The sequence below is a fragment of the Balaenoptera acutorostrata genome, chromosome 15 (assembly GCF_949987535.1).
Source record: "Balaenoptera acutorostrata chromosome 15, mBalAcu1.1, whole genome shotgun sequence".
Classification (NCBI taxonomy): domain Eukaryota; kingdom Metazoa; phylum Chordata; class Mammalia; order Artiodactyla; family Balaenopteridae; genus Balaenoptera; species Balaenoptera acutorostrata.
The window spans coordinates 74518697-74538204 of NC_080078.1; the positions used below are offsets into that span (position 1 = coordinate 74518697).

Consider the following 19508-nt stretch of genomic DNA (forward strand, 5'->3'; position numbering starts at 1 on the left):
GGAAAAACAAAACAAACTGATTGTGAGCTCCAGAGACATACTGGATACTTATTTAACTTTACAAAGCAGGTGAAAGAATCTTCTTTCCAAAAATACGTGATGGGGGTTCTAGTGACCAGGAAGAATGGTTTCAGGTTTATCGAGTCTTAATGGGAACTTTGTAATATTAGAAGAGTATTTATTATTACCCGAATGATTTTTTTCATGCTTATTCAGAACACAATGTAGATTGACAGGCTTTGCATTTCATCAGTTATTTACATAAGTAATTCCCCTTGTCAGAACAATGTAATTTTTACCTTCTTTTGATGTTTTTTATTATTTACTTTGTAACTGTGGGTTCTACAGTAATTGTGATGTTGTTCAGGAAATGTCATGCTCACTCTAAAAAGGCATTATTATTTTAAGAACACTTTAAGTTTTGACCAAATATAACCTCTGTGAAAACAAAGGTATCAATTGTAGGAGTCTTAATGGCTACAGCAAACACTTGATATGCCCTCTGGTGATATCTCTGTCACAAAGTGCCTATCGGTCTCATTCAGGCACTTATTCCCGAATTTTTCCCCCCTCATACCCTGTTATCTATTCAATATTAGCTTTTCTGTAAATTTACTTTTCTTACCTTAGTGGTAGACATTGAATATTTTTAGTAATCTTTTTTATTAATTTTTTTTTAAATTTATACAATTTTTAAAGGTTCTACTCCATTTACAGTTATTAGAAAATATTGGCTGTATTCCCTGTGTTTTACAATACATCCTTGTAGCCTGTCTTACACCCAGATACTTTGTACCTCCCACTCCAGTAATCTTCATATTGGTTGCTCATTGTCTTCTTTTCCCTCCCACCTTCTGTATTTATTTTATTATTATTATTTTTGTGTGTGTGATAAGAACTCTTTATTAACATAACAGCTACCCTACTGGCAAATTTTTAAGTATATACAATACAGGATTGTTTGCTGTAGGCACCGTGCATCATGGTAGATCTCTAAGACTTATTCATCTTGTATACCTGAACTTGGTACCCTCTGACTAATACCTCCCCATTTCCCCATTTGTCTTATTTTAAATTTTACTGGCAGGGACACTTGCTCTTTTCAAGTTGTAGAATTTGAGAAGAACTGATGAAAATAGCAGTTACTGGGTGCTAATTGTGTGTTGGGTTCCTGCAGAAGTCTTGTCCCATTTGCCTCTCACAGCATCCTGGCGCAGAAGCTCCCACTCGTTGACAGAGAGGCTCAGAGACTCTGACTTATGGGTACCCGCCCGCCCATCCCTCCACGGCACATGATTCATGGGTGACGAAGCTAGGCTTTCGATTTAAGTTTTCTGATGTCAAGACCATAGTTTTTCTCAGAATAACACGCTTCTGTGGTGAGAAGTGTCACACACGTGCTGATGGTGAGTGATCATCTGATTCAGGGGCTGAATTGTCTTTCTCTGAGGGACCCAGCACTTGGCAAATAGCCGTGGTACACAGGTACTCAGAATGTGTCATCTGATTACGTTGTTTGAACCCATTGTGCCTTCTCTGACAACCTTTCCAAATCTCTTCATATTTTCTTCCTGTAATATCCATTCATCCGTGTGTATAGGAGCATGTTAATCACCTTGTAAAATTGTTAGATGTGAAATTTAAGTTTTGTTCCCCTTCTGTAGTACGTGTTAGTAGAAAACATTGATTGGAACAGCAATGTTGGGAAACCCCTAGATCAGAGTTGGATGAAGAATGTAAAGCATCTAGTAAAGTGCCTGGCATTCCTGCTCTATCATTAATATGTTGGTTCCTTTCAGAGCAAGAGCTTAGATATCATTAAAGAGAGCAGTGGGCTGGCAATCAGATCTCGGCTCTGATAGTAACTAGCTTTGTGTCCTTACGCAAGCCACCTAATCTTTCTGGGGCTCTCGTTTTTTCGTCTACTAAGTAAAAGTGAGATGAAAAAGTCTTCAAGAGCCCTCAAGGTCTCTCGGCCTTTGTTCACTGATCTTTAAAATGGAGACAATGCATACCTGTCAAAGGGTTTATTTGGGCCGGAAAGAGATAGCCTGTGTAAAGCACAGAAAAGATGCTCAGTATATGGAAGTTTTTTTTCCCCTGTCCTTTTACAATGTGGGGAGGTGCTCTGGACACCCCAGAGACCAAAATGAGCACAGGAGGCAGGATAACATGCTGACCGAGAGCCAGACACACCTGGATTCAGTCCTGGCTTCACTGTTGACAGGATCTGTAACTCTAGGCCAGTCCCTTAACCTAGAATGAAGATACTAATCATACTTACCTCAGGCTTATTGAGAAGATTAAATTAGAAAAGGCTTTTAAAGTGTTTAACAGAGTGCCTGACCCATAGTAGGCATTTGGTAAATTTTATACTCGTGTGTAAGACTTAGGTGGGAGAGATGAACTGCCAGGGCAAAAGAGTTAAAAATAACGAGGTAGGTCGCCCCAGACGAGAGACTGCGGCAGGAGGCAAGCCCAAAGCTCATTTCACAGCTCTGTCGAGGGCCCTGCTGCGGCGGCTCCCCCCTCCTAGCTAAATGGTGTTTGCTTCAAAGTATTTAACACCTGAAATGAGCTTAATTCTGTCGAGGCTTTCTTGTTCATGGGGTTTAAATATCAAACTTACTGATTCCTGCAGACGTTGTGTGTTTTCTCTGATGAGATTTCTTCCCTTCTGTGCCTACCTGGGAGCTGTAGGACCTGGAAAGTTCTCACATCTGTGTTCTTTTTCAAAACAGTTTTGATCCGGATGGGTGTGCTTGTTGGTATAAAATAGCTCGTGTGTGTGTGTGTGTGTGTGTGTGTGTGTGTGTGTATGTATGTGTGTGAAAGAGAGAGAGAGAAAGAGAAAACGAGATGAGAAAGACGCAAGACAGACCAATAGAGAGCCATATCTGGGAGCCATCACCTGTCGAATGCTCCTGCTTGTATAGCTGAATTCGCATTGCGCACATCGGATTAGAGGGTGGCCAGCTGCTGGAAGAAGAGCAAACTCGTATCTACTTTATAGACCCACCAGTCACTTCCATTTGCTCTTTACTTAGCACAGTCATAGTAAAGAGTATTCTAGGATTTTGTAGCCTTCAAATACGGATGTATCCCTTTAAAAATCTTATCTATATTCCTTTTTTAAAAACTAGACTTTATATTTTGAGATAACTGTACATTCACATGTAGTTGTAAGAAATAATACAGAGAGATCCTGTGTACTCTATACCCAGTTGCCCCATTGGTAACATCTTGCAAAATCGTAGCATAGTTTCCCAACCAGGACATTGACAGTCATCCATCAAGAGTGAAAGAACAGTTCCATCACCACAAGGATTCCTCCTGTTGGCTTTTATAGGTACACCCTCCCACCCCATTTCCTAACACGTGGCAATGACAAATCTGTTCTCCATTTGATGTATCTGAGAGTTTAAAAAATCTTGGGGGAACAGTGTTTAAAATGAAATAAATCAAGGAATTGGCTGTCTTCTCCCAAGTGTTATTATTCCCAGATACGGCAGGACCAAGCATAAAGTTGTTTTCACTGGGAAGAAATGTTCCATACCAGATTCAGGTGGACATTTTCTAGTTTTGACATGCTGGTGAGACTGTAATTATAAACTACAACCATTCTAGGATGGATTTAAACCAGTTCCTGGGATGAATTAAGATCTTGTGATAAAATACCATATATCATCTGTCACATTATCTGTGGCAACCCTTCTCTGTGCCAGATTGGTTAATGAGAGCAACAGCTGCCCAGAAGTTTATTGCTGAAGGAATGCTTAACAGTGGTACTGTGAACTCAGCACTTTATGCAAGAATTTTCAGAAATCGTGCTTGAGTTCCTGGTATTTGATCAGTTTTATGTACAGTTATATAGAAGGTATGTGATTCGGAGGATTTTGCCTTTTTTCATTCGCACGACCTCTCCTCCCATCTCAGTTTTTTTCTTGTGGAAAATGAAAATCCCACAGGATAAGCCTTATTCCCTGACTACTGGCCTTCCAGCCATCCGTGCCTTCCCCTTCTCCTGGCTACCTTCTGTACCTGGGCCTGTTCAACGAGGCGGAATGGCCGTAGCCTCAAGGAAACGTGTAGACTAGATGACCTTTAAGGTTTTGTCTGATCCTGGGAGCCAGTGATGCTGCATCAATGAACTCTTTTGTAGCTCCTCCAGTGTGACGGGTAGGTGAGCATCCCGCATTCACAGTGAGGGGAGAGACCAGGCTGTAGTATGTACCCCGTGGCTGTGGATTACACATCTAACCCTGAGGGGCCATGGGGACTAGGGAAGGGAGAGCCAGTTTGGCTGTGGCACACATAATTTTTACAATTTGAATTACTGAAGAGGGTCTGAGCTCTCCAGTTCACCACGGATTGCACCACTTCCTGTTTCCCTGTATCAAAACTGGCCCACTGAGCTCATTTTCCTTGCCTGTGCCGGCCCCTAAAAAACAGCTGCATTCATGACCTCTGATTTAAGCAGTCCCCAAATCGTGGACCTTTAGGTGGCTTCCGGCTTTTTAATATTAAACATTGTTTTAATGAACCACCTTGGCACAATACATATGTCCTTAGAGTTAATCCCTGCAAGTAGAACACTTGGGTCAAACTTTATAAATTTAAGATTGTGATACCGATGGTCAAATCCCCCTGTTGTTTTGGTGTCTGGATTGTCAGTTTGTGTTATTTATCTAATTATCCTTGGAATTCTTATTTTCCTATTGATTTCAAAGAGTTCTTCATATATCAAGTGAGATTATGAACCTTTAAACATATACAATAAAGATATTTTCCTAGTTTTTAAAAACTTTATATAAGGTGTCTAACTGTCCAGGTATTTTTAGTTTTATGTGTTTCGATTTAGCAGCTTTTCCTTTATGGTTTCTGGAATTTAATGCCATGTTTAGAAGTTTTTCAGATCCCAACATTATAAAAATATTAACCCTTACTTTCTTTTAGAATGTTTATTTTTTTCATTTTCATTATTTATCCTGTCTGGAATGTGTCTTGGTGTAAAGAGTAAGGCTGCGATCCAGCTTCATCTTTTTCTAAACAGCTAGCCAATTTTACTTCCAACCAATGATTTTTAATATACCTGGTGAATTTGGAAGTACCAAATCTTGAAGGCTTCTAATATTTAAAAGTGGCTTGTTTTTACAGATAGCAAGTTTCCACTTCAAACTTTGAGTTTAAATATTTTTCTGCTTTTACAACCTCTAGAAAGGAGCTGTGAACAGAACACCAGATTGGTTTTGGCATTAACTTTAAAGCATCTCAAATAGGCTGATTCTACAGAATTTGATCCAAAGCATTTCTATGTCTTGATGCTTCTTTTGCCAAGCAAAATTGATTATTTCTGACCAAAAGGCCTTCAGTGCTGGACTGAAGAAGGAGTCAGGGGGGTCCTCTTAGGCTGGTTGCAGGTTATATAATTTGGCATCAAGTACAGTGCTTTTTCTTTTTCTCCTAAGTTTCCTTCTATTCTCTAGCCTTCGATGGTCAGTGTTTCTTGTTGCTGGGGACTTTATATTTGGGGGGCAAATTCAGACCCTCTCTAAGTCCTAGTAATTATAACTTTAAAATGCTTTTATTTTTTTCTTGGAAGTTTGATGAATAGGTATCTGAGGTCTTTCTATGACAGTGATTCCCAGCTTTCTCTTGTATTGTAGAATTTAGCTGTGGGTTGAATTTGTTGTAATGGTATATTTTCACCTGCAGTGATGATTCACTCTTTCACATTGGTTCTCTTTATAGCTTTAATTAGAAATGCTTTTAGTTCTTCTAGTTTGAAACTTACTTGAGTATCTTAGCGTCTTGGCAGGTTCCTCTTTTGTAGTCATATTCTCCTAAATTATGATAGTGTCTTTCTTTTTTTTTTTTTTTTGATAGTGTCTTTTAAAGATTTTATCATCGATGCTTGTTTTTAGGTTCACCTTGCAGGCAAAAAGGCAGATTCTGCTGCTGTGGTCGAAAGACAGTGTAGGTCTGGGTTAAAATCACCAGTCTTAGAGAAGAAAATTTCTTCTACGGTTCCACCAACCCCAGCAATAATCACAGTTCACATTTTAAAGTATTTGTTTCCATATTTCTTATACTTAAATTGTTGTACACAGCTGAGATCATTCTGTGTATACAATATGGCATCTTGATTTTTTTTCACTTAACATATCAGACATTTTCTCATATCATTAGAAACACCTGTAAAATTATCATTCTGATGGTTACATAATAGTCCATCACATCATGTTATTATTATTATTTTTTTTTTGCTGCATTGGGTCTTCGTTGCTGCGTGCGGGCTTTCTCTAGTTGTGGTGAGCAGGGGCTACTCTTCGTTACGGTGCGCGGGCTTCTCACTGCTGTGGATTCTCTTCTTGCAGAGCACAGGCTCTAGGCGCATGGGCTTCAGTAGTTGTGGTATGTGGGCTCAGTAGTTGTGGCTCGCAGGCTCTAGAGCACAGACTCAGTAGTTGTGGCGCATGGGCTTAGTTGCTCTGCAGCATGTGGGATCTTCCCAGACCAGGGCTGGAACCCGTGTCCCCTGCATTGGCAGGCAGATTCTTAACCACTGCGCCACCAGGGAAGCCCCACATCATGTTATTTTGATTGACTTCCTCATTCTCCTTTTATTTGGTGTTTAGCATTGGGAGCTTTTTTGGTTGGAGCGAGGTTGCTCTGAGATCATTCACACTTACTAAGCCAGGCTTTCTCTTCTTGTCAGTGAGAGGTTTAGGAGTTGAGGCTTTGTGTTTGCTATTTTTTGTTTTGTTTTGTTTTTTGTTTTGTCGTTAACTTTATTTTTTTTTACTCTTTTTATGTATAATTTATTTTTAATTTTTTAATTTTTTTAACATCTTTATTGGAGTATAATTGCTTTACAATGGTGTGTTAGTTTCTGCTTTATAACAGATTGAATCAGCTACACGTATACATACATCCCCATATCTCCTCCCTCTTGCATCTCCCTCCCACCCTCCCTATCCCACCCCTCTAGGTGGACACAAAGCACCGAGCTGGTCTCCCTGTGCTATGTGGCTGCTTCCCACTAGCTAGCTGGGACATATATACACTACCAAATGTGTTTGCTTTGTTGTTGGTGTTTTGTCTGTGGAGTGTGTGAATGAAGCCAGGATTTTAAACCTCAGATGCTACTCTCTCTGTCTCTGGCCACCATCTTTCCATCCTGGACTAACTCCGTGCTTGTTTACTTGTTAACCTTTCTTTGATGAGTTTCTTTTCATAATCCTGTGATGGAAGAAAGGTGAATGGAGACCATGATTAGTACTCTGGTCTCCGATGCTGCAGTGCCTTGTGAGTGCCCAGGAGCCAGCCAGGATAAACACCAGTTGCACATTAATGGTCTTTACTAGGGTAACCACGCCGAGTGGTTCCTGGTGAGAAGACTGTCCTCAATTGTTCCTGACAAGCTATACTGTTTTTGTTTCAGATTTCTTATTTTTCCTGTAAAGCTGGGCTTTGAGGCTGAATTAATTTGTACTTGGGAATATAATGAGATCTTGTACTTTTTACTGTCAGAAAACCAGCCAAGAATATCAGTCAGAAAAAGAAATATGTATCCAGAATTGCCAGGGCAACCTGCTGTTTAGATATGCTTTCTGAGAAACCACGTGGCAGATGAATGTCGTCTTTGTCCCGAGCCACAGCAACCTTGTTCTGCTGGGGAATCGAGCAGCCGAGGGGAGCTTGGTTTATAACTCGGTTATTGAAATGGCACCAAGAACAAGGCTGTAGTGCCGCAGCTCGTGACCCCAGAGGGTTGTTTAGAACGGTATCAGCCTGTGTGAGCTTGACGCTGGTTTTCATTGCCTTTGGTTCTGAGACAACCTGATCCGTGGCTGCTTGCAGCCTCCTTCTTTCAAGTTCATTCTCCATGGCCGGTTACTCTCTGTTGTTACAGTGTAGGATGGTTTTTATCTCAACCACATGGTGAGCCAAAGAGCAGAGTCCAGACCATGGGTTTCGTGAATTTGGGTAGCAGCAGTGTGAATAGGAGTAAGAAATAATTTAGAACAGAAGAGCAGAGGGACTTCCCTGGTGGTCCAGTGGTTAAGACTCCACACTCCCAATGCAGGGGGCCAGGGTTCGATCCCTGGTCAGGGAACTAGATCCCACATGCCGCAACTAGAGATCCCACATGCCGCAGCTAGAGATCCCGTGTGCCGCAACTAAGACCTGGCGCAGCCAAATAAATAAATAAACATTAAAAAAAAAGAACAGACAAGCAGAAACGGATCCTAAGACCTGCAAGCAGTATCTTGACACCTCAGGCCCTAGGAAGGGCTGTCCCGAGGTCACTTCCACCTGGCTTCACTGAAAGCACAGGTAACAAATGGCCTATGTCTGGAATTCCTAGAAGCCCTCACCTCTCTCAATAAGCTCTCGTGGCATTGTGTCAGTCAGAGAGTGCTGGGCTTTCAGAATGGACAGGGGCCTTAAAAGGCGTGTGTTCTAGTCCTGCTACGTCTCCAACAAGAGACATCGTCCAGCGTTTTCTTGACCACTTCTGGTCATCTCTGAGAAGGGGGGATTCCACAGTTGGGAAATAGTACATACTGCTGCTTTCAAAGGTCTGCCTGAAGATACCTTGTTTTTTGATTTCAGTCAAAATTTGTCCTTAGGGAACTTCTACCCTCATGTTTATTTTGATTATTCCTCACAGAAACTTGCCAGAAGGTTAGTTGGGATTATCTGGCTTTTCCATTTTACAGATGGAGACAGAGTACGTTATCCTGCAGACCTCAGATTCTCCACCTAAAGAATCAGGTTAACAATTAGAGCTGTAAGAGTTAATGAAGATCAAATGAGATAATACACAAAAAGTACTCGATGTAGTGACCTGCTAATAGTGGTTAATAAATGTTTTTAAAATGCTGGCTTATATTATAGTAGTTATTACTATAATCATTATACAACAAGTTCCTTAAATCCTACCCTGTCACCAAGGCAACCCCAGGGGGACTTCTGCTTATCCTTCTGTCCTACCTTTCTGTGTGCTTTCTTGATTTCCCAGGAATAGCATTGTTAGTATTATAAGAAGGTGGGATTAGTATTATTACAATGGTTCTGGCCCCTGGAGATTTCCCTTCTCCCACAGGAGGAAGCTTCAGGAGTTGTATCAGTAGTCTGCCTTGTTGGGAGAACTGGAAATTGGGTTAACTTTTTTTTTTTTCCTGCTTATAGGGGAAGCAACTTTGCTCAGGAATATCATGGTTATCTCTATTTTCAAAGATTGCTTCATCCTCTGTGTCTCTATTAGTTAAGTATACATTTTTTCCTTTATCCTTGTGGTCCAGACTTCTTAGTCCATCGTCTTTTGGGTTTTATTCCAAGTAAATCTAGGGTTTTTCCCCCCCTTGAAATCTTGATCGCATATAAGTTTTTAAATTTTTTAGCATCAAGTTTTGGATTTTAAAATTTGTAGAATATGTAGTTCCAGCTTGGTTTTCATTCCTAGTGTTTGTTTCTTCTTTTTTTTTCTTGATCAAATTTATCAGAAGTTTTCTGGGTTTTTGTTTTGGTTTGGTTTTTTTTAGTCATTTGAAAGATTCAGCTTTTGGTTTTATTGATCCTTGCCATTGAGCATTAGCTTTTGAATTCATAAATTTATATTACCTTTATCTACTTTCTTTGGGTTTATTCTGGGTTTTTTCCTTCTCTAATTGGATAATTAAACTTAATAATTTTAAATCATCTCTCTTTTCTAATCCATGCATGTAAGGCTCTAAAATTCCCTTTAAGTATTACTTGAACTACCTTCCACAATTTTTTATATGTAGTTTTTGCTTTATAAAGTCAAGTTTATTGAGGTTAAATTTATATACCATAAAATTGGCTAATTAAATTAGTGTACAGTTTGCTGAGTTGTGACGGATGTGTACAGTTGTGTAAACACAACCATAATCAGGATATAGAACATTTCCATCCCCCCCAAGAGTTCCCTCATGCTGTTTTTTGTTCTGCTAGTTTTGTCTTTTCTACGATGTTTGTGCATGGAGTCAGTCATTCAGGGCATAATCTTCTGTGGAGGGTTCTTTCATTTAGTGTGCTGTTCTGCAATTCATCGGTGTTGTCCCACGTACCTGGAGTTGTTCTTTTGACTGCTGAGTAGTTTCGATTGTATGGCTAAACCACAATTTGTTTATCTAGTCACCATTAGTATAGGTTTCAGTGGGAGGAAATAAGAGTATTTTAATCCTACACTTGGGCTGTAAATAAACATTCTCAACTATTCTGGATTTGAAATTGCCTGGGCATTTTTCAAATTGAAATTTTTCCTCGGGGTTTGGCATTTTGGACGTTTTTCCATGAGTGGGCAAGCGCGTGCTCGTGTGTGTCCTCACCGGCACCCTGTCTCCCTGTAGCAGTCTGGGTCCAGTCAGGAGATACAAACCACACTGTAGGTTAAACGGGGGCGGTTTACTACAAGGAGTTATTAATCTAAAACAAGAGTGCAAATGAACCTATCTACAAAACAGAAATAGAATAGAGTCACAGATATACAAAACACACATGGTTACTGAGGGAAAGGGGGGGAGGGATAAACTGGGAGATTGGGATTGACACATACACACTACTATACGTAAAACAGATAACTAATAAGGACCTACTGTATAGCACAGGGAACTCTACTTAGTACTCTATAATGGCCTAAAAAAGAGTGGATATACGTATATGTATAACTGAGTCACTTTGCTGTACACCTGAAACTAACACAACATTGTAAATCAACTATCCTCCAATAAAAATTTTAAAAAAATACAAGGAGTTATTACCTATGATAAAAGAGGAGCTGTAAGGTATAGGGAAACTCTCTATGGTTCCCTAGGGCTGACGGAGTGTCCCCAAGGAAGGACAAACTACCAGGGGTTCAGACCTCAATAGAGAAGGTGGGGTTCAGCCCGTGGCCTAGCAGAGGAGTTTGCTGGTTTGGCCAGACCCGAGCTGGCCCAAAGGCTCTGGGCAGACCATTCATGGCCCTCTGGAGTGTAGGCAAGGAGCAGGCAAGGAGCAGGCAAGCAGCAACCAGTGCCATGGACGTGCATTGAGGGTCTGGGTACCAGCAGGGCCAGGAGACCTTCAGAGCCTGCAAACCTTGTGGGAGCTCTGGTGTTCACGTCGACAGGACTGCTGAAACATTATTACCAGGCTGAGGCTGCAAGGTCACACAGGAACCAGGTTCTGGGCCGTGGCTGGGCCGCACTCCACCAACTGTCCTCACATCCACACTGCTGGCCCCAGTGCTGGACGCTCAGGCCACCCGCCTCCTCCCTGCACTGTCCCTCCAGCCTCTCCTGAGAAAAACATCACATACACTTCAAAGGAGAAGCGCTCAACATGCATGTTTATCAAAGAGCATTGCACAGAGAAGGGTGCACTCAGAGCTGAGAGGTAATAAATTGGTAACTGATACACTCTCCCTGTTCTTTTTCAAAGAAATACTATCAAGTCAAAAGCAGTACTAACTATCTACTTGTGCTAGTAACGGTCAGATATACTTGTGCTATGAACAGTCAGACATTTCACGAGGGGAAAGGTTTTAAGAAAATTAGAACTTACAAAGACTATGTTTATAGACAGATATAAACATCATCTTAATCATGAAATATACCTTCCCATGGTATATTACCGTACACATCCTGTTATTATCACCCTTCTCCCCTCTCCCTGTCATTATAGTTTCCAAATTTTATGCCAGACCCCGGGTTGAAGACAGTTTCTTTCTTCATGATGCTTGCTCACTATAGAAAACATTTAGGATGCAAATTTTAAAGAACAGTTTCATACCAGAGAAGCTAAGTGTTTTTAACTCTGAGCTTGGATGAGCTTACTGCTAGGAATATGGTGATCATTGTTTCTGAACCAAAAAACTAGGACACGTGGTCTTTACAAAGAATGTTTTCTGGTTTGTGAATTGATACACATTTGAAAAGTATTACCATGGCATAAATTAAATCCCATTTGATTATCCATACTGATTAAACATTGGTTGAAAAGAATAAAGGACTGTCTCTAAGTATCTAGGGCACATACATATTAATGCTTTTATTTTTCTGATTTAAGTTTCTTAAAAAAAGATGACTTTTTACAGAAGTCTTAAATCAGAAAAAGAAAAGGAAAATGGTAAAAATCCATATTTAGCAGTTTTGTGGTTTGGGCAGAGTAAGTCTTACACACACAACCCCCCCTCTATCTAGACCTAATTTTTTCTTTTTGATACTGTAAGGAATTTAGGTCCCCAAACTTGATGGCCATTGCAGAAAGGTGCTGACATGCCTTGCAGATAGAACTTAACCTGTTTTTGCTGCAGAATTTTTTTTTTCTCAAAGGATATTGTGAGAATATTTCTCTTGGGGTACTTAGGTTTTAAATCTCTGACCCTTCATTACATGGGAGTGCCCAGCAGTAAGGCTTATAGAGGTTTTATATGCTTTCCAGAAATTGAGTGCTGTTCATTACTCAGAGAGTTTGTACTTTCCTTCTTGACTAGTTTTCTGTAAACTTTTGTTCTTTTAGTGTATTTAGACTGGATCCTATTTATGTTTGAAGATACCTTTTAATACTACCTTTATTAAATAAAGTGAGATTAATTTGTATTTCAGCCTTCAGATTTTGCTTGGGATTCTTTGGGCTTCTTCTTATTTGGTAAGATAAGAGAGAAAAGAGCCTGGACTTTTTGTTACCTTGGAAATTTCCAGCGCAAGAAAGTGTGCAAAGGCACAACTTATAGGGATTCTTGTGTGATTAGCTAGCCCTTTTCCTGAATTATCCAGCTACATTAAAACAGCAGCTTGGTGCAGTTGGTGTTTTAGGTTTTCATATCCTCTGAAAGATTAATGTCCCGCAAGAACGATGATACTGTTGATGTCTCCCTTTAGTGCTTTCAAATATCAGGAGCATCATATTCAGCTCTGTTCCTCTACTTTGCCTCCTTTAGACATTGACAGTTATTTTAGGACGTTTAATTATTCTAGGAGGCTATGTGTTTGCTAACTTCCTGAAAATTTTCCTCTCATAGTCTGTCTTCCTTAAGTGTGAAATCTATAAACCAATTTAGAGCTACTCTTAAAATAGAATTTTTCTTAAAGAGCAATCATCAGCAATCAAGACCAGCGTGGATTTTCCTGTCCATTTTCCCTTGTAACTTTATTGCAGTCATTACACTGGATGAGCTATTTTGATTTTGGCATGCATGAGTCAGTTTTGAGTAACTGACATAACCTTACTTAACACACTTACATTATGCTCTTAGGCTTATTTATCGATTACATATTTTCAAAGCTTCCGAAAAGCCCGGTGTCTTACTAGTAATTGAGGGAAGCCAATAAAAAGTCAGTATCATTTTCAAGCAAAGGCTTCAAGACTGAAGGATCTATTTCTTTATTAAATATTCATTGAGAACTGTTTTCTGCTATCCTGACTCTCTGAAAATATATTAGAGGTAGTTCCTACTCTTAAATAGCTCCCACTTCAGTAAAAGGAAAAGGGAGTTGGGGAGAGAGAGGAGTGGGAGCTTGAGCTGGGCTGCAGGGTCGGATGGGCATCTCCTAATCCGAAGACAGGGAGATTCTGTTCTGCAGAAGCGTGGAGGCATGAAAAGCCATGGTACCCAGAGGAATTTTGAGTAGCTATTAGTAATATTGATAAGTGAACTCGTAAATCCTTTCATTTACTTCACCTAATTTTATTAGCTCCCTGTACCTCATATGTGATAGTTACTTGAAATAACAAGATTTGCATTTCATTTTTGAAAATTCTACAATTCAGACTTTCCCTGAATTAGAGTGAGTACCCCTTCTTTGCACTATAAATATATAAAAAGGCAAGCTCTTTCTCTCAGAGACTCTGACCACAGGGATTCTTCCTTCTCTCAACTGTAGTACATGTTGCCTTGACACAGAGTTGGCTTGGCTTTGCACTCAGACATGCAAGAGCTCACATCCTAACCCAGCCACTTACATTTGCTGGCTCTGGGGTCAGGGGAACAATTCCTGTATCTCTCTAAGTCTCAGTTTCCATCTCTGTAAGATGGATACCACTGCTTATTTCGTGGACTCTTCTGAGGATTACATGAGATGATGCACGTAAAGTGCTGAGCACAATGCCCACCTAGCACGTAGCACTCAATTCAGAGGAGCTCTAATTAGCAGTCACTGGGCACTTACTCAGTAATGCCTCATACTGTAGCTTGGTTTCATGACTTATCTACCTCGTTTATTTCTACTTCTAGTGTGAAAGGACCCTGCCATACTCTTTCTGTCCCATACACACCCTTACTTGGCCACACCCCTCAGTCATCCCTACGCCTGCCCAGTTCAGGCCAAGCACAGGTGTCTGACACAGAGCCGGTACTCACTGCATCTTTATAATTAAAGATATAATGTTAAATATTAGCAATGCAATGCCTCTTGAGATCCATTATTCTTTTGTATTTGGGGTATGAAATTTCTTTTTGGGTTCTTGCTGTGGAAAACCAGAATCATGATGGCAGTGAAAAATCTGGGTTTGGTCAAGACTTGACTACCTTTGGCCAACGGCTATTATAAAACTCACAGACAAAACCAAACCGAAACAACAATAAAAAGCAGGTGCCTTGTGATTTTCAGAGTAAGTTGTAAAAGTTCATGCCAGAACAGAGTTGGAGTAAATTCTAAGCATGTAAAAGTACTTCTTCAAAAATTCATTTTGTCACGGAAGTTTAAGGATGACTTTCAGGAAAACACAAATAACCAAGAGAATGCAAGTACTATTCTTTCTTTCCCCCTTCCTTCCTTCCCTTCTTTTTTTTTATTATGTTTTATCTCCATAGAGTTTGTTTTGTTTCATTTATGTATTTATTTATTTATGGCTGCGTTGGGTCTTCGTTGCTGCACGCGGGCTTTCTCTAGTTGCGGTGAGCGGGGCTACTCTTTGTTGTGGTTCGCGGGCTTCTCATGGCGGTGGCTTCTCTTGTTGCAGAGCATGGGCTGTAGGTGCGCGGGCTTCAGTAGTTGTGGCGCGTGAGCTCAGTAGTTGTGGCTTGTGGGCTCTAGAGCACAGGCTCAGTAGTTGTGGCGCATGGGCCTAGTTGCTCCGAGGCATGTGGGATCTTCCTGGATCAGGGCTCGAACCCGTGTCCCCTGAATGGCAGGCGGATTCTTAACCACTGTGCCACCAGGGGAGTCCCCTTCCTTTCCTTCTTCCTCCCTTCCTTCCTCCCTCCCTCCCTTCCTTCCTTCCTCCCTCCCTCCCTCCCTTTCTTTCTTTTTCTTTCTTTCTTTTCTCTCCTTCCCTCCTCTCCTTCTCTCTTTCTCTCTCTCTCACTCTCTTTCTCTATCTCTCTCCTCTCTCTCTTTCCCTCTCTCTCTCTTTCTTTTGCTGTACCACTTGTGGGATCTTAGCTCCCCGACCAGGGATTGAACACACACCCTCGGCAGTGAAAGCTCAGAGTCCTAACCATTGGACCACCAAGGAATTCCCTATTCTTTATATTATAGTAAAACCCCATTATTTAAAGAAAAAAACCCTTTTGCTTTTTGTCTTTTTGTTTATACCATTTATCAAATTACATCCTTCATACGCACACAGACACACACACAACACACACACATACACACACGATTCATACTGAACCCCCTCTGCGTAGGGGGCTCTCTGGATTCCGTCTTCAGGTTGTCTGAGGCCAATCTTCTGACCCCTGTCAGAGCTCTTGTCATTATATCACTGTGCCTGCTTGAAGCCAGATGTCTTTGTTTTACCTGTGCTTAAAGTCTGCATTTCATTCTAGTCATCTTGGTAAATATTTTATACACGTGCAGTCATGTTTGCTTTGATTGGAATTCTGGTAACCGTTCCATGTATTGATTTGAAGTCATCATAAGCTCAGAATGGGATTGAAGTAATAATTCACTGATAACAGTTTTGCCACTTTTCTTCCTTATTGGAGAAGCATGAGGAAGAGTTTATAAGGGACTGATGGAAACATGATTTGGCATGACCACAATTTGACTCAGAGGAAATCTCTCATTAAAATTCTCACAAGTCTTATTTAAGGTGCAAGGTCTTTTGAAATCGAATAATCTAGTGCTTACTTAATCCACACCAGCTGTGATTTGGGTGTCAGTGTCCTTGCTTGGCTATCTTCTCACTCATATGCTGAGAGGTGACTACATCACCGGAGAGTCTTATCTTACTGGAGTCACCTCTCCCCAGTCTTGAATCCACCCCTAAAGATAAGGTCACATCAAGAAAGGGAATGTATCTTTGGTGGAACTAAATCTATGTCTTAGATGCCTTTTGCCTGACCTTTATATGTTTTCTCTGTTGCACTTTTGCTAACCTTCTAGTGGCGGGTGGTAAAGGAATGGGGTGGCCTGCTGGTAGTTTCATCCAACGTTTAGCCTCTATCAAGCTTCCTTGTCATCTTGCTAAATTCCAAAGGTGTGTTCTTTCCTCATTCTTGGCTGAAATAAAACATCACCTGTGACAGGGTATCAGCCTGACTTACCTGTCCCGAAGGGATGACGTGTTTGAATTTTTTTTTAGGGACATATCATGACACCATTCTCATGATAGACTTCTGAGGTAAGAGTTTCTGGCAGCAGAGGAGCAGGACTTTGAAATAGGTCTAAATCCTATACCTTGGATTGTTTGTTCACCATGGGCCTCGTTGCCAAGGCAGGATGAAACTCTCCTGTATGTTCTAATGTGTTCAGTTTAGCTTGACCCTGCTGATTCAAGATGGGCTCACTGTCAGTGTAATTCCTATAACTTGTTGCTTGTGATGAAACACCAGCCAGATCTTCTCGGTTGTTCTCTAGGCCACTTGTGCAACTGACATTGACACGCCGTCATTCAGAATCTCAGGGTTGCTAAGGCCATTTGAGAAGAAATCACTTCCCATCAGCCTTCTGGCTCCGTCCTAATGCCGGCAATCTGAGGACTTTGCTGTCGTCTGGCCCAAATAAACAAGCCAGGTCCATCTGATTCGGGGTTTCTCACACAGAGTTCACTAGAGACGCCCCTGTGAGTGGGGTGTGTGTCCTGCACCACACTGTGAGCTCATCAAGCTCAGTTCTTATAGCAGCAGTTACTATTTATATTACTCACCTATTTCCTCCATTTTCCAAAAAAGGACTTAAAGGTGGCAGCTTCCATTTATCTACTTTCTTTCTGCGCACCAGGCGCTATGTTCTATACTTTACCAACACCTCTAAGCCTCACAACTTCCCTTGTAGGTGAAATGCTGTTGTCCTCCATTGAGAAAGCAGGCAGGTACGGCACACATTAAAGACTTGCCCAGGGCCATCCAGCTCCCAAAGGCAGGGCACCCGTGGAACCAGGGCCATCTGACTCAAAGCCGCTGCTCTCCCCCTAAACCCAGCTGCTCCTCCAGCAGCCTTTCTAGATAAGACGGGCTTGCTTGCTTGCAGGAGAGGGCTTGCTTGAGTTCTCTGAGGAGTTCACATTCTGAGCTAAGGCCAAAAGGATAAGGAAGAACTGGCCACAAGCCATCCAGGCAGGAGGATCATTAACTGCATAGCCCTTGAGGCCAGAAAAGTGGGGCCTGTCTGACGATCTGAAATAAAGCATAGCTAGAGGGTCCTGAGCAACAGCGGTCATGAAGTCGGAGGGGACGATAGGCCAGAGATGTAGGGCCATTGTAGCCCCTGGTGAGTTGCTGGATTTTATTCTAAATGCAGTAGGCAACATAAGGGCGGCTCATTTCTGTATTTTTAATTGTTTGTTGCTGGGAGATGATGGTGGCCTGAATTGAGGGCTTGGAGGCAGAGATGAGAAAAGTGGTTGGATTTGAGTTATACCAGTATTTCAGAGACTAGATCGAAGGACTGTATGTGGGCAAGGGGGTGGTGACAGAAAGGGGAAAATCGGGGATGATTTTGAGCACCTGGGAGGATGGGGGTACCATTCCTGAGATGGGGAAGACCGGCGGGTAAGGAGAAGAGGTTTGGGGATGAGGGAGGATGGGACGCAAGAGTTTTAGTTTGGATGTGTTAAGGGACGGAGGTAGCCAGTAGGATCTGATCAGGGTGTGTGGGTCTGGAGTTCAGAGGAGAATTCTGGTCTAGCGATGGAATTGTGGGAATCACAGTGTAGAGAGGATGTTTCAGTCCCAGGGTTTAGGTGAGATACTCAATGGTATTCCCTTTAGCTAGTGAAAACCGCTCAAGCTACCTCTGTGGCTGGTATGAGCATTTACTCTGCATCAGGATGCTGGCTGCAGCAAACTGTAGAACCACAGCTATTTTACTGCAGGATATACATTTGAAATTTATTTACGCCACCAAGGACCAGGAAGGTGAAATGCTGCACTTGGCGCCATAAAACCATTCTCTGAGCTTGTTTTCAGAAAAATCCATATCTGGATGGTGTGACTGGCTGGCTGTGTTCTAATAGGTCGGGTGTAACTTAAGCCCCAAGGGCCTTAGGGCAAGTAAATTAGTCTGAAGGCGGCTGAGATAAAGCCAGGGTTCTTGTTGTTGCCCCCAGATTAGAATCAAGGGCAAAAGAGCTGCAGAGAAATTGGAAACCTAGAAGAAGCCTTGACCAGAGACAGGCAGCAATTACTTTGTGAGAATTTCACTGCCAGGAAAACGAGAAAGAAGGTGTAGGATCACGCTTATCAAATTGAGGGCTTATAAGAAACGCCTGAGGGCTTCCCTGGTGGCGCAGTGGTTGAGGGTCTGCCTGCTAATGCAGGGGACACGGCTTCGAGCCCTGGTCTGGGAAGATCCCACATGCCGCGGAGCAGATAGGCCCGTGAGCCACAACTACTGAGCCTGCGCGTCTGGAGCCTGTGCTCCGCAACAAGAGAGGCCGCGATAGTGAGAGGCCCGCGCACCGCGATGGAGAGTGGCCCCCGCTTGCCGCAACTAGAGAAAGCCCTCGCACAGAAGCGAAGACCCAACACAGCCAAAATAAATAAATAAATAATAATTTTTAAAGGTGCTAATAATTAAAAAAAAAAAAAAAAAAAGAAACGCCTGAATAGCTTCTTTAGCATCTGAAGTCCTGCGCCTCCCCTCCTGGGAGCCTGATCAAGCAGCTCTGGCTGGGGGCTCAGGAGTCTGTATTTTCAACAAGTGATTCTGATGCAGGCGATCCATGGATCGTACTTTGAGAACCACTGAGTTTCAAAAGACCATAGAGATCATCTAGGCAGCCCTCTCTTACAAGTGGGGAAACTGAGGCCTAGGGAGGAGGTGGTGTCCTGAAGTGGCAGGACTAGTTGGCAAGCCCGTGCAGTTCCACCGACTTTCACTTCTTCGTCTTGCAGTTGAGTCTTTATCCAAATGGACGGATCAGAAGCAAGCCTCCCGTCCCAATTCCCAACTCGCCTTCCTTCACTGTATTTTTTTCTTTTCTGTAACACCTTCTAATCTAAGAGTCATTTACTAATTTACTGTGTTAATTGTCATATGTCTGTCTCACCTCACTAAAATGTAAGCTTCGTAAGGGCAACGATTTGGGGAACTTTTTGTTTTTCTTTCCAC

General features: G+C 41.8%; 1 protein-coding gene across 2 annotated transcripts in view; it reads left to right on the plus strand.

Moving 5' to 3' along the window:
- STK4 (serine/threonine kinase 4) overlaps positions 1-19508 on the plus strand; it is a 99907-nt gene that overhangs the window by 73614 nt on the left and 6785 nt on the right. The gene's annotated exons all lie outside the window — the stretch shown is intronic.